Genomic DNA, 16,645 nt, shown 5'->3' with positions numbered 1-16,645 from the left:
ACAGTGGAAACCCCCAATTCTAACTGAAACCCTAACCCTAGCCCCAACCCTTACCCTAATCCTAGCTCTAACCCTAGCTCTAGCCCTAAACCTAACCCTAGCCCTAACCCTAACCCTAGCCCTAACCCTATAGGGAAAATGGAAACAAATATATTTTTTTAAATTTTATTATTTTTCCCTAACTAAGGAGGTGATGAACGGGGGTTTGATTTACTATTTATAGCTTTTTTTTTAGTATTTTTATGATTGGCAGCGTGTCCACATTTTGAGAGCTATAATTTTTCCATATTTTCGTCCACAAAGTCATGTGAGGTCTTGTTTTTTGCAGGACGAGTTAACGTTTTTATTGGCAACATTTTCGGGCACGTGACTTTTTGATCGCTTTTTATTCCGATTTTTGTGAGGCAGAATGACCAAAAACCAGCTAATCATGAAATTATTTTGGTGGGGCGTTTATACCGTTCCACGTTTGGTAAACTTGATGAAGCAGTTTTATTCTTCGGGTCAGTACGATTACAGTGATACCTCATTTATATCTTTTTTATGTTTTGGCACTTTTATACAATAAAAACTATTTTATAGAAAAAAATAATTATTTTTGCATCGCTTTATTTTGAGGACTATAACTTTTTTACTTTTTCGCTGATGATGCTGTATGGTGGCTCATTTTTTGTGGGACAAGATGTCATTTTCAGCGGTACCATGGTTATGTATATCCGTCTTTTTGATCGTGTGTTATTCCACTTTTTGTTCGAAGGTATGATAATAAAGCGTTGTTTTTTGCCTCGTTTTTTTTTTACCGCGTTCACTGAAGGGGTTAACTAGCAGGACAGTTTTGTAGATGGGGTCGTTACGGACGCGGCGATACTAAATATGTGTACTTTTATTGTTTTTTATTATTATTTAGATAAAGAAATGTATTTATGGGAACAATATTTTTTTTTCTTTATTTAGGAATTTAAAAAAATTTTTTTTTACACTTGTGAATATTTTTTTTTTAATTTATAACTTTGCCCCGGGGGGGGGGGGGGGGCATCATGTTATAGGGTCAGATCGCTGATCTGACACATTGCAGAGCACTGTGTCAGATCAGCGATCTGACATGCAGGTCTGCAGGCTTACCAACGCTTGCTCTGAGCATGAGCTGGTAAGCCAACTCCCTGCGGGACACGGATGTAGCCCTGTGGCTTTTTTGGATCTGGGGCCTGCAGGGAGGAGACGCTCGGTACAAGGTGAGCACATCGCCTTGTACTGAGGGTCTCAGTGAAGCACGCAGGAAGCCCTCTCCCTGTGTAATGCTTCCCTCTACCGCCGGAACGCTGCGATCATGGTTGATCGCAGTGTTCCAGGTGTTAATGTGCCAGGAGCGGTCCGTGACCACTGCTGGCACATAGTGCCGGATGTCCGCTGCGATAGACTGATTGCATATGACATACTATCCCATCGGTGGTCATACGGGCCCACTTCGCTGGGATAGTATGTCATATGGGATTAAGGGGTTAAGGAGAGAATATGTTGTTTTCTATTTTACATTTTTTATAGGAGATAAGGGCATCATGGATTTGGTGTTAGGTGCGTATAATGTGCTTTTTATTTCAATATGTACTTAATTATTTTAAATGTTTTATTTTTTTAATTTTTAAGTTTGAGCACAGGCACAGGCTAGTGGGAGACTACTTCTCCCATCAGCGGCACCTGCTATCACTGTTATCAATGACAGCAGATGTAGCCTGATGGGAGTAGTAGCCTCTCGTCAGCCGATGCCTGCTGACCTGCGCTTATCTTTTTTCTATGGGTCACAGTCACATCTGTGTGGTTAGGGGTGGACATTGACATTTTGGGGCATCAGTGCAAGAAATGTATCTGGTCTCTGTCTTTTTACGGTGACAAATCTACAATATATATAATATATACATACATATATATATATATATCTTACATGGTCTCCTTTATTATGAACATTGCCATCCCTTATTACACAGTGCCCTATCTTGTTATCTACAGCTTCGTCCTTTACATATCGGATTATATAGAGCCCTGTTTTCTATTACATGCCATCCTCTCTTGAAAGTTATATAATGCAATGACTGCTCATGGAGCATGGGAAAGGTTCTTTTGTGATGGATTAGGCTGATGGATGGTCTTCTGGTCAGATGCTGCCCCATCTGCAGTCATTTTATATTCTAACAAGACAGGAGGCTACGTAATAAAAGCGGGAGCTGTGAATATCAAAAATAACAAGAATACACTATGTAAGAGACTGTGCTATACATAACAGCAGCTGAACCTATATAATAAGGGACGGCACCATACATAACTAAAGAGGATGCTACGTAATAAGGGACGATGTTATACATAATAAAAGAGGAAACTATATATCTAAAGACGGCGTTATATAAAATATATGAGTACACTATATACTAAGAGAATGCTATACATAATAAGTGAGTACACTATATACTAAGGGACTGTGCTGTACGTTATAAGTGAGTACACTATATACTAAGAGATCATGCTATACTTAATAAGTGAGTACACTTTATACTAAGAGACTGTGTTATGCATTATAAGTGAGTACACTATATAATAGGGACTGTGCTATATATAAGTGAATACAGTATATACTAAGGTACTGTACTATACATAATAAGGCTACATTCCTGTATCCGTGTGCAGTGTCAGTGTGCTGCCCACTTTTACAGACCCATTGAGCATGTCCTATTCTGATCCTCAAAATCATGGACCTATAAAATTCTACGAGTCCGTGTGCCGTCTGATAAAAAAATCTGGAAGCACACAGATATATTACATATCTACATCCAGGAACTTACCGCTGATGTCTCATCTAATTAGTCATTTTCTGCTGTTTCTTCTCCATCTGGACAGAACCTCATGTCAACATCCCCCGGTCATGACTCGTATTGTCACGATGATCATCGCATCCCAGAAAATAACAAGGCCACATAAATTGTATACATACTTGTGTCTCTCCCTGAATACAGATATGTACCCCACCCTTAAAATATGAAGTGATAAGAGGCACTGTCCTCTTATCACTTAACTATAACTATATGTCAACATATAACCCAGACCCATTTCCTATACACTGGAACGGGTGAACACTTTTATGATTGTATCAACATACTAGTCAACATAAGTAATTAAACTCAGCCTGACTCAAAAAGTGTAATTGTTTTTTTATAAAAAGTTATAATTTTATTTAAACCAGACATACTACATATAATAAAATAGTGCCTCTGAACCACAAAAATCGTAGTAACGGCAGGTAGATATATACAACACGCAAAGAATATACAAATTCCAAGTATGTAAGTTTCAAAACAGTTATAAATAAATTTTGTTTATAACCAGATAAATATCTATTGATTCCATGGCGAACATCTTACAAACCTATAAAAGCCTTTTACATCTAATTTAGGCTAGGATAAATTTCCAGAATGAAGGTACTTTAGGCTAGGAGAAATTCCCAAACTGCAGGTGTTCCCACATTAAATTGTACTATGTGCACAGAGCATGCTGAGAAAATACTTAAATCACAACTATATCAAAACAGAACCATAGGGCTATCACTCGTATCACCACCTGGTAACCTGGATTAATCAGACAAAAAGCATACATTGGTGCAAATTCACACCGATATCCTGAAATGATTTTATACAATCTTATAAAGATGACTACTCAAATGGATGATAAATAAGTCCCAAAAATTCTATGTCATCATACATGGGTTTCAATAATACGAGAAATGATATCTACTGTACTCAACGTTACGAATTAGCCCAGAAATAATCAATATTATGCAACCGTATCTATATTGTGCCTGGTATTTGTGGTCATACTAAATAAACCCAAATGGTTATCACAATATGCCAATTATCCGGAAAAACCACAATACACACTTGATTCAAGGCACCTAATCCCGAACTCATCTTCACTACCACAGATTCCGGTCAATTGACAATTACATTCCCTCTACATCGCTCTTGCAGCCCAATAGCTGTAATAATATTGGAATTACCAAAACTTAACAATACATATTACCTAAGGAGCGTGGTGCACACTGTGTGTTAGCCGCGTGGCGTCCTCCACCATGCCGAAAAACCCCGACGCGCGTTTCGCGACAGCTTCCTCCTGGGGGCGTGTCAGTAGTGAGGCGTCATAGAGTATTTAACCCAAAGTGCCCCAATCAAATTCTAGTAAGGCGGGATCAGAGTTAGCGCGTCATCAAGCGCGTCCCCCCGTCCCCGTAGCAATGCTGAAGGCTAGTGGTGCGTTGTAAGTTGTGACTTATAACTATAAGTCTCCCACGTTGCAGCTAAACTGCCTAGCTCTTTTAACAGCGTATACTTTCAGCAGCTTATTCTCTATCTGTGTCATAATCAGATTACTATATTACTTCTCACATATTCTTTCCGACTTCATATCTCCTCATTGCTAACTGTGAATATTAACTACCAAGCATTAATCATATCGGTATCAAAACAAAAAGTCTTTCGCGGAGAGATACTAATACTATGTTAACATAACTCAATACAGTTTTATATACAAAGATCAGATCTTCTCATTAGATGACTAGAGCCACATATACATCTTAAACTTATATATATATATATATGAATCATATCATTCCAGTTATAGGTGCGTGAAGCCCATTATTTATAATATAAAGTGCTAATTTACAGTGACAGTATAAAGTGCGAAATTGAAAGAAAAGAGAACAGGAGCAAAAACAGCTCAGTATAAAAAGCTAAATCTAGCTTGTGATTTTATAAATCCATACTTGAATCTGTAAAATACGGTAATACCAATAGTGATGAAAGATAACTAGAATCTCATCCAAACGGATAGAGACCATAGTATCCCCATACACCATCTAGATGGCCGTATAAACCACATACAAAGTGATTTTTAAAGAAAATGAAAACACTGAACAATAAAAAGCTGTAGATCAACCCCTCATTGTGAAAGGTGAAACCGTGTGAATAAGTTGGACCAATAAGTGAAAGTATAGAAACACCCATTTGTAAGATCGCACCCGGATAGCAGAAGGCCGACTAATGACCTCCCCTGCAGGATGAGGCCACCAATCGACACCATGCCCTTGGCGCGATCAAAACGAGAAGAAAAGTACCGGGGAAAAAACATAAAAAACCACACCACCACCGAAAGATGAGAGTATGTGCATCAGAACTATTTTAATGAACATATATAAATAAAGGCATATTACTAGACACATGTATACGTGGTTGACCTTTTGTTCACATACCAATATCTCTGAGACAAAACCTTCATGATTTAAACAAGTTCATAGAAAAACCTGCAATATAGCAAATTATAGTAACCACACGATGTCCAAATTTTCAGTGGACACTAAAAACCATAAAGATTATAAAAATTAACCAAAGGTGGACAAGATTGCAGTGTCACTTCAAGACATACGAGTCCGCAACTATAGGATAAATGGAAATCACATTAAAATGGACACTCCATACTATAAAGTAGACCATGGAATAAAGTCCAGACCATAACCTAAACATGTATCTTAGTATTCCATTTCAATCTTTCAATGCGTGATCCAGATGCATAAAGAGATCAGATGGATCTTGAATTCCAGTCTATCGTACACATTGCTGTGTGGTATTCATAAAAATTCCAATCAATAAGACGGAGTGATCCAGATGCATAAAGAGATCTGATAGATCTTGAATTCCAGTCTATCGTACACATTGCTGTGTGGTATTCATAAAAATTCCAATCAATAAGATGGAGTCCACTGATGAGGTCAAGTGATGAAGTCACAAAGAGATGATGATTCTTGTATCCAGATTTCTCACAAAACATGAATATCCATTTTCAAGGTCCTTACACGCATGGAAACCATCTCCAGAAAAAATTGTTTTGATCGGGCACAAACACTCTATGAAACAGATGAAAATAAATTAAAACCAGTACACTAAAAATACATAAAATTAAAAAACACACCACAAAGACACACATTTATATTTAAAACATGACCGATTGAAGTAATAACATACTAACAGGAGAATTATATGAGTCACAAGAAAGCCCCAAACCCTAAATTTTCGTTGAGGCCCTGAGGGGCCAGCGTGCCCAAGCGGTAAATCCATCTACTTTCAACTTGAGCCAACACTTTGGCCAAATCTCCTCCTCTGGGCCCCATGTTGACAAGGTCTATGGCTTTAACTTTCATAAGTCTGGGATCACAGTTATGGAATTTTTTGTAATGCCTTGGAAGTGTTTTAAGACTAGCCATGTCATCAATTGTCTTCGCTTTTTCAATGTCCAAACAGTGCTCCCGAACACGTATTTTCAGCTCTCTTGTGGTAAGCCCTATATAGATCTTACCACATGGACACGTTGAGTGATAAATCACCCCTTTTGATGTACAAGACATAAATTTTCTAATATCGTAAGATTTTGATCCGTCAAAATTACTAAATTTTTTAGCCTTTACACAGTTGGCACAGGCCTTACATCGCCCACATGGAAAGAATCCAATTAAGTCCTGATTCTGTCCTTTGCACTTTCTGGTTACATCGTAGTGGCTATGCACCAAAATGTCTTTGATATTCTTGGACCTTTTGGCCACTATGGATGGTCTAGAGGGCAAAATTTGTTTAAGGACTGGATCGGTTTGCAAAACAGACCAGTGTTTTTCTATGATTTGTCTGAATTGGTGCCATTTATTATGGTAACCAGTGATCAATCGCACCTGCTCCTTGCCTCTTTTATTCAACCTAGTGGTGTTACTATATAGCAGGGCATTCCTTGGTGTTCTTTTTGCCCTTGCCAGACCCCTCGTTATTGTTTTCTCTTTGTAGCGACGTTGCAAAAATCTCTCTGCCAGATCTACCGCTTGGATCTCAAAATCCTCCTCCTTTGAACAAATGCGTTTAACCCGCAGGAATTGCCCAACGTGTATTCCTCTTATTGTAGATGGCAAATGTGCTGATTCGGCATGGAGTAGAGAGTTAGTGGATGTGGCCTTCCGAAACACACTGGTGACAATGTCCCCTTCAGGCAGGGCACGTATCTGTAAGTCAAGAAAATCTATAGATCTACCATATTTGAAGGTTAATTTAATATTCAAATTATTACGATTGAGGGCTGCCATGAAATCATTGAGATATACAGTTAGGGCCAGAAATATTTGGACAGTGACACAATTTTCGCGAGTTGGGCTCTGCATGCCACCACATTGGATTTGAAATGAAACCTCTACAACAGAATTCAAGTGCAGATTGTAACGTTTAATTTGAAGGGTTGAACAAAAATATCTGATAGAAAATGTAGGAATTGTACACATTTCTTTACAAACACTCCACATTTTAGGAGGTCAAAAGTAATTGGACAAATAAACATAACCCAAACAAAATATTTTTATTTTCAATATTTTGTTGCAAATCCTTTGGAGGCAATCACTGCCTTAAGTCTGGAACCCATGGACATCACCAAACGCTGGGTTTCCTCCTTCTTAATGCTTTGCCAGGCCTTTACAGCTGCAGCCTTCAGGTCTTGTTTGTTTGTGGGTCTTTCCGTCTTAAGTCTGGATTTCAGCAAGTGAAATGCATGCTCAATTGGGTTTAGATCTGGAGATTGACTTGGCCATTGCAGAATGTTCCACTTTTTGGCACTCATGAACTCCTGGGTAGCTTTGGCTGTATGCTTGGGGTCATTGAAGCGCCGTCCAATCAACTTTGCAGCATTTGGCTGAATCTGGGCTCAAAGTATATCCCGGTACACTTCAGAATTCATCCGGCTACTCTTGTCTGCTCTTATGTCATCAATAAACACAAGTGACCCAGTGCCATTGAAAGCCATGCATGCCCATGCCATCACGTTGCCTCCACCATGTTTTACAGAGGATGTGGTGTGCCTTGGATCATGTGCCGTTCCCTTTCTTCTCCAAACTTTTTTCTTCCCATCATTCTGGTACAGGTTGATCTTTGTCTCATCTGTCCATAGAATACTTTTCCAGAACTGAGCTGGCTTCTTGAGGTGTTTTTCTGCAAATTTAACTCTGGCCTGTCTATTTTTGGTATTGATGAATGGTTTGCATCTAGATGTGAACCCTTTGTATTTACTGTCATGGAGTCTTCTCTTTACTGTTGACTTAGAGACAGATACACCTACTTCACTGAGAGTGTTCTGGACTTCAGTTGATGTTGTGAACGGGTTCTTCTTCACCAAATTAAGTATGCGGCGATCATCCACCACTGTTGTCATCCGTGGACGCCCAGGCCTTTTTGAGTTCCCAAGCTCACCAGTCAATTCCTTTTTTCTCAGAATGTACCCAACTGTTGATTTTGCTACTCCAAGCATGTCTGCTATCTCTCTGATGGATTTTTTCTTTTTTTTCAGCCTCAGGATGTTCTGCTTCACCTCAATTGAGAGTTCCTTTGACCGCATGTTGTCTGCTCACAGCAACAGCTTCCAAATGCAAAACCACACACCTGGAATCCACCCCTGACCTTTTAACTACTTCATTGATTACAGGTTAACGAGGGAGACGCCTTCAGAGTTAATTGCAGCCCTTAGAGTCCATTGTCCAATTACTTTTGGTCCCTAGAAAAAGAGGACGCTATGCATTACAGAGCTATGATTCCTAAACCCTTTCTCCGATTTGGATGTGGAAACTATCATATTGCAGCTGGGAGTGTGCACTTTCAGCCCATATTATATATATAATTGTATTTCTGAACATATTTTTGTAAACAGCTAAAATAACAAAACTTGTGTCACTGTCCAAATATTTCTGGCCCTAACTGTGGTTAACTATAATTTTTATTATTTGTTTAACTCACCCTAATTAACTGTAAGGCTTTGTGCACAAGGAAAATATACAAGGTGTTACAGTACAAGCAAAGTGAATGAGATCCCTGATGTTTCATGAATACGCTGCATATTTTTCACTTGCAAATTTGCAGCAGATTTAAATCTGCATAATGCCAGCTTTTTCACCGTATTTCACTCATACTAATGAGTGGAGAAAATACACAACAAAAACATTGCAAAAAAAATGAATTTTATGCAGCGTTCTTCATGCCAACACATTAGGAGCAGAATTTTCTCCTGCAAATCCTGAATGTGTGCACATAGCCTTAGTGCCTGTCCTGTGTCCCCCCACCATTCATTATAAGTGCTTGATAGAATAATAATGAATTTGGGGCATTGAGCATTCTCCGTCACCTCCCAATTCATTACAACTCGCTGACAGCTTTTTCTCTCACTCTTCAATTCATTGTAAAGTGGAACCAGGAACACATGGGCTACTTGCACAGTGAACAAGTCTTTAGGAACATGTTCACACACCACCAAGAAACCTGAAGACACAAAAGAGAATAGTAAAACCAAAAACACCCAGTTTGAAAAAAACCGCAGTAATCCGCAAGTGCTAGTAAAAGATGTAAAAAACAGGGTATTTGGTTGATACGTTTTTTGCAAAAAATGTATACTAAGCTGCTCTACCAAACTTCACGGTATACCCATATCAGAGCAGTCCTAACTAATGTATGCAATCCCTATCTGATATATTTAAAAACCTGATCATCTGTATATTACCTGTGTGAACAGGGTTCAGAGAGGAAAAATCCATGTGTGCATACAGAGTAGAACAGCTTTTGTGCAGATAGCCCAAGAGGAGTGGTGGATACCTCCCCAGTCTTGTAGACACAAGAGAACAATTATGGAAACAGGAACACATGGGCTACTTGCACAGTGAACAAGTCTGTAGGAACATGTTCACACACCACCAAGAAACCTGAAGACACAAAAGAGAATAGTAAAACCAAAAACACTCAGTTTGAAAAAAATCGCAGTAATCCGCAAGTGCTAGTAAAAGATGTAAAAAACAGGGTATTTGGTTGATACGTTTTTTGCAAAAAATGTATACTAAGCTGCTCTACCAAACTTCACGGTATACCCATATCAGAGCAGTCCTAACTAATGTATGCAATCCCTATCTGATGTATTTAAAAACCTGATCATCTGTATATTTCCATGTGTGAACAGGGTTCAGAGAGGAAAAATCCATGTGTGCATACAGAGTAGAACAGCTTTTGTGCAGATAGCCCAAGAGGAGTGGTGGATACCTCCCCAGTCTTGTAGACACAAGAGAACAATTATGGAAACAGGAACACATGGGCTACTTGCACAAAAGCTGTTCTACTCTGTATGCACACATGGATTTTTCCTCTCTGAACCCTGTTCACACAGGTAATATACAGATGATCAGGTTTTTAAATACATCAGATAGGGATTGCATACATTAGTTAGGACTGCTCTGATATGGGTATACCGTGAAGTTTGGTAGAGCAGCTTAGTATACATTTTTTGCAAAAAAATGTATCAACCAAATACCCTGTTTTTTACATCTTTTACTAGCACTTGCGGATTACTGCGATTTTTTTCAAACTGAGTGTTTTTGGTTTTACTATTCTCTTTTGTGTCTTCAGGTTTCTTGGTGGTGTGTGAACATGTTCCTACAGATTTGTTCACTGTGCAAGTAGCCCATGTGTTCCTGTTTCCATAATTGTTCTCTTGTGTCTACAAGACTGGGGAGGTATCCACCACTCCTCTTGGGCTATCTGCACAAAAGCTGTTCTACTCTGTATGCACACATGGATTTTTCCTCTCTGAACCCTGTTCACAAAGGTAATATACAGATGATCAGGTTTTTAAATACATCAGATAGGGATTGCATACATTAGTTAGGACTGCTCTGATATGGGTATACCGTGAAGTTTGGTAGAGCAGCTTAGTATACATTTTTTGCAAAAAACGTATCAACCAAATACCCTGTTTTTTACATCTTTTACTAGCACTTGTGGATTATTGTTTTTGGTTTTACTATTCTCTTTTGTGTCTTCAGGTTTCTTGGTGGTGTGTGAACATGTTCCTACAGACGTGTTCACTGTGCAAGTAGCCCATGTGTTCCTGTTTCCATAATTGTTCTCTTGTGTCTACAAGACTGGGGAGGTATCCACCACTCCTCTTGGGCTATCTGCACAAAAGCTGTTCTACTCTGTATGCACACATGGATTTTTCCTCTCTGAACCCTGTTCACACAGGTAATATACAGATGATCAGGTTTTTAAATACATCAGATAGGGATTGCATACATTAGTTAGGACTGCTCTGATATGGGTATACCGTGAAGTTTGGTAGAGCAGCTTAGTATACATTTTTTGCAAAAAACGTATCAACCAAATACCCTGTTTTTTACATCTTTTACTAGCACTTGCGGATTACTGCGATTTTTTTCAAACTGAGTGTTTTTGGTTTTACTATTCTCTTTTGTGTCTTCAGGTTTCTTGGTGGTGTGTGAACATGATCCTACAGACTTGTTCACTGTGCAAGTAGCCCATGTGTTCCTGTTTCCATAATTGTTCTCTTGTGTCTACAAGACTGGGGAGGTATCCACCACTCCTCTTGGGCTATCTGCACAAAAGCTGTTCTACTCTGTATGCACACATGGATTTTTCCTCTCTGAACCCTGTTCACACAGGTAATATACAGATGATCAGGTTTTTAAATACATCAGATAGGGATTGCATACATTAGTTAGGACTGCTCTGATATGGGTATACCGTGAAGTTTGGTAGAGCAGCTTTTATACATTTTTTGCAAAAAACGTATCAACCAAATACCCTGTTTTTTACATCTTTTACTAGCACTTGCGGATTACTGCGATTTTTTTCAAACTGAGTGTTTTTGGTTTTACTATTCTCTTTTGTGTCTTCAAATTCATTGTAAAGTGTCATATGCACCTTACCCTCTCTTCTCCCACTCTACAATAAATTTTAAGTCCCTGATAGCATCACAATGAATTAAGAGATGGAGGAGGATGCTATCAGGGGCTTAGCATCCTCCTCCAACATCCAATCTATTTTACATCCATATCTAACATCCTCCTCCCCTGTTAATAAGTCCATTATAAGTCCCCCTTTTTCCTTCCATCCCAATCCCCTACATCCCTCATTGACCTTTCCCCATATCTCATCATTGTCCTCTCCCCCACCTCCTTCATTTTCCTCTCCACCACCTCTTTAATTTTCCTCTCCACCACCCCTATCATTGCCCTCTCCACCACCCCATCATTGCCCTTTTCACCTTTGCAATCATTGCTATCCCCATCACCTCCATCATTGTCCTCTCCACCACCTCCATTATTGTCCTCTCCACCATCTGAATCACTGTCCTCTCCATCACCTCCATCATTGCATTCTCCACTACCTCCATCATTGACCTCTTCACCTCCGAAATCATTGCTATCCCCATCACCTCTATCATTGTCCTCTCCACCACCTCCATCATTGTCCTCTCCACCATCTGAATCATTGTCCTTCCTTCACCTCCATCATTGCATTCTCCATACTTTTATTATTGCCCTCTCCACCACCCCAATCATTGTTCTCCCCACCTCCTCTCCACCACCTGAATCATTGTCCTCTCCACCACCTTCATCATTGTCCTCTCCACCACCTGAATCATTGTCCTTTGCATCACCTCCATCATTGCACTGTCCACAATTCCATTGTTGCCTTCACCACCACCCCAATCATTGTTCTCCTATTGTTAAAAAAACAAACACCACCACTCATATCCCCCTGCAGCCACAGCACCGTCGTCACCGGCAGCTTTATCACTGGAGATCTGAGCGACCAATGTGCTCGATTCAAGTACCAATCACTCAAGAATTTCACTTCTCGATCAACACTAGAGACAACTCTTCAATGTTGAGCACACAGTTTTTTCTGATTACTGGGTATGACATAATAATAGTAACATAGTAACATAGTTAGTAAGGCCGAAAAAAGACATTTGTCCATCCAGTTCAGCCTATATTCCATCATAATAAATCCCCAGATCTACGTCCTTCATAGTAACATAATAATGTATAATATAATAAAATGTGCTCATAAATAATCCTATTTTTACAGCAACGTTTTCATGTTGCAGATGCGTTGTTTTTCTGCTGTGTTTTTAGAATATTGCGGCATAATATGATAGCAGAAAACAAGTTGTCAGACTTTACACAATATGGTAATGCAGATTATAAACAATAAAAACTACTTACCAGCATCATAATCTCCTACATAAGGACGTGGCCTTGTGTTTAGCTACAGAACGTATCATCTTGAATCTTGAACTGCATTGGACAGATGCATATGTTTGTCAATATGCAAAAAAGTATAGTAAACACTAAAAGCACAAAAAGAGCCTTCACTTTCCCTTATTAAAAAATTTGAAGCATAGTTTATTTAAAAAAAAAAACTTTACGATATTTATAATCTTATTCATTCTGCTGGTACTGGAATTCAGTGCAGATTTCCCATATAAAAATTTGTAATGAAGATATGCAGTCGAACAGGAGCTTTGGGAACCGACTTCATCAATCAACCACGGCTATCCTTTTGATTTGCTGAACTGTTGTGATATCACGCGTGTCACGCCGCAATAATGACATTGCGCCAGGCCTCCTAATCAAATGAGTTGCGGATACCGTTAGGCATTGGACGAGGCACTTTGCATGGCTCTCGTCCAAAGGCCACATGTTACTTACCTGGACATTGCACCAGGTCCTGCACAATGATGTTCACCATCTCTGGTTCACACATCATTTTCTCCCATTCTCCCATATGCCTTGTATTTATTTCATTTTCACATCCGTTTTTAAAAACTGAAGGAGATGAACTGTCTGAATTTTTTCATTGCTGTCAATCAGGGGAACACAAATGAAAAATAGATGGAAAAGCTTGTCTTCTGTTTTTCATCTATTTTTAACCGATGCCATAGACCTGAATGAATAATTTGAATTCACAAAAACAAAAGAAAATAGGACGTTCAAATGCAAATCACCATGTAAACCTGGATCTTATGTATGAACAGTAAACTAAACTATGAAAACTTTTTCCTTATGGGCCTAATTTGAGTTAAATTGCTTTAGCCTCGATGTCCAAATGGCAGCTGTGCTGTTCACATTTGTATAATATCCACTTCTGTTTGCTGTCCTGCACGCTCAGACATGTTGATTCTTTGCAGACATCTTTGAGTGTAATGGACTTTGGCATATCTGTCTCTGAGTATAGAGTAAGAGATGAAAATGACCTTTTTTATGTCACCTTGCTACATGCAAGAAAAAATTGAACTTTGCCTGTTTATTGTATATTGAACTTTCCAGAGCAAGCAATCATACATAGGCAATTGTACACAGCGGTTGTATTAGACAAGAAAATACATCAGTGTTTTTCATAGATAATAGAAACATAACCCATCCTATGAGCTCTATTCTCTGATTCCTCTGCTGCCATACATGTATATGTATCTGTGATCAAAAATGTAATTGTGGCTTTCAGGCTCCTTTCACTTTATGTTTTGAGAATTAAGTTTAGATATACACTTGTAATTATTGTGGGTGCCGTTTGAAGATGTCAGTCCCAGATTTTTATTCTTAAAATAAGAATACCATAACATTCTGTGCAATGCAGAATAACATAGCAGTGCAGGAAACAATAATAATAATAACTTTATTTCTATAGTGCCAACATATTCTGCAGCACTTTACATTTCAGAGGGAACTTGTACAGGCAATAAAGACATTACAGAATAACACATACGTCAACAGATACTAAGATTAGTGAGGGACTTGCTTGCAGGCTTGCAATCTATGAAATTTCCCATAAACTTATCCATTTAAAAAAAAAATGATTACTAGTAATGACTAAGAATACAGCTGAAAAAGGGCAGCACGGCTTAGCTGCCGAGGTCTCTGAACAAATGAACTACAGGATGCAGCCAACTCATATAGCAAAGATGTTGCAAAACACAGGTACAAAATACTAAAAGACAGCCACTCACTACCTAGCAGTTCATTGCTTAGTATACAATTGCACAATAGAGGCCTGTATAGGGCTCTGCTCACATATTGGTAATGCATAGTGTCTGGTTCTCAGCCTATTATTCATGCCCATACTATTCAAATAGGCGGCATCCTGTAGTGCATTTGTTCAGAGACCTGGGCAGGTAAGCAGTGCTGCCATTTTTCAGCTGTATTTTTGAATTTATAGAGGATTTTTAGTTTTTTTTGTGGCTTTGCTACTAAGTTTAGTGATAGGACTTGCAAGTGTTAGGACCGTTGACGTTGGGGGTGCGAGCTTGCATATCTTGACCAAAATATTGACCAATACCTCACATATTTATATGCATTTTGTGCACTTTATTTTTCAGGTTGCAGCCAAGCCCAGCATGTTTAGATCTTGTATACAGGGGTGTTCACACTGGGATGCATTGACAGAGTGCTGGCCAGCCCGCCTAATTGAATAGTACGGGCATGACTTATAGGCTGAGAACCAGACACTATGCATTACCTATATGTGAACAGTGCCCTATACAGGCCTTTATTGTGCAATTGTATACTAAGCAATTGGTCTATAGTGCTATGTATGGACATGGTTATCCCTCTGTACCACTTCTGTGTGACACATTTTTCTGTACTATTAGTATGTGATACATTTTTGAGGACCAGTGCGGGTGTAAGGGGTGGTCTTTAGTGTCCTTATTTTAAGTGTATGTTTGTATGTGTTTCTCTGATGTTTCAATAAAATTTTGTACTTTTTAATTTGGCATTTTGAACGCTCCTTTCGTTCTCCTGAAATCATGTTTAGGTCTTGTATACAGGGGTGTTCACACTGGGATGCATTGACAGAGTGCTGGCCAGCCTGCCTAATTGAATAGTACGGGCATGACTTATAGGCTGAGAACCAGACACTATGCATTACCTATATGTGAACAGTGCCCTATACAGGCCTTTATTGTGCAATTGTATACTAAGCAGTCACACCCTCCATGAACTGCTAGGTTGTGATTAGCTGTCAGTTTAGTATTTTGAACCTGTGTTTTGCAATATCTTTGCTTTATGGGTTGGCTGTATCCTGTAGTGCATTTGTTCAGAGACCTGGGCAGGTAAGCTTAAGTGGTGCTGCCATTTTTCAGCTGTATTTTTGAATTTTTGGAGGATTTTTAGACCTCTTTTGCGGCTTTGCTTCTAAGTATAATAATGACTAAGCCCTTGTCCATACTGTATAACGTGCTTTGGGGCGACAAGGCGACAAAGATGGCAGAATCTGGCGAGACTTCTGATGGAGTGACAAGAGGAATATTGGAGTCAGACCTAGCTGGTGCAACAGCAGAGGAGGCAGGAGCCTGTGTTTCAAAATCAGCCGCTTTCTCAGAACCACCAAGGCCTGAACCCAGGCCGCAGCCTTCACTGCTGGGGTTCTTGCGGATTGCGGATGGTAGAGCCTGGATCCAGAAACTGGTGAGTGGACTGCGGTGCCTAGGCTGGTTGGAAGAGAGAAACAGGTGAACTAGGGCTGAAAACATGCTAGCAGGCCCGATAGCTGCAAGGCATCAAGAGATGGCATCCCGTGGGGATGTTGTTACATACGACCGGCAGTGGAGATGGGTACACATAGAAGACTTTGGGACCCGTCATCACATCTTGTTCAACCAGCGGGCTGAAGAGACGAAACACTTTCCTCAAAGGCTGCAAGAGCTGACAGCTAAAATCAGGGTTATGTTCCTCAAAATAGAGGGGCAACAT

This window comes from Ranitomeya imitator, chromosome 3 (genome assembly GCF_032444005.1).
Source record: "Ranitomeya imitator isolate aRanImi1 chromosome 3, aRanImi1.pri, whole genome shotgun sequence".
In the NCBI taxonomy this organism is placed as follows: Eukaryota; Metazoa; Chordata; class Amphibia; order Anura; family Dendrobatidae; genus Ranitomeya; species Ranitomeya imitator.
The sequence above is the reverse complement of the archived record's forward strand: the minus strand, read 5'-3'. Positions refer to the sequence as shown.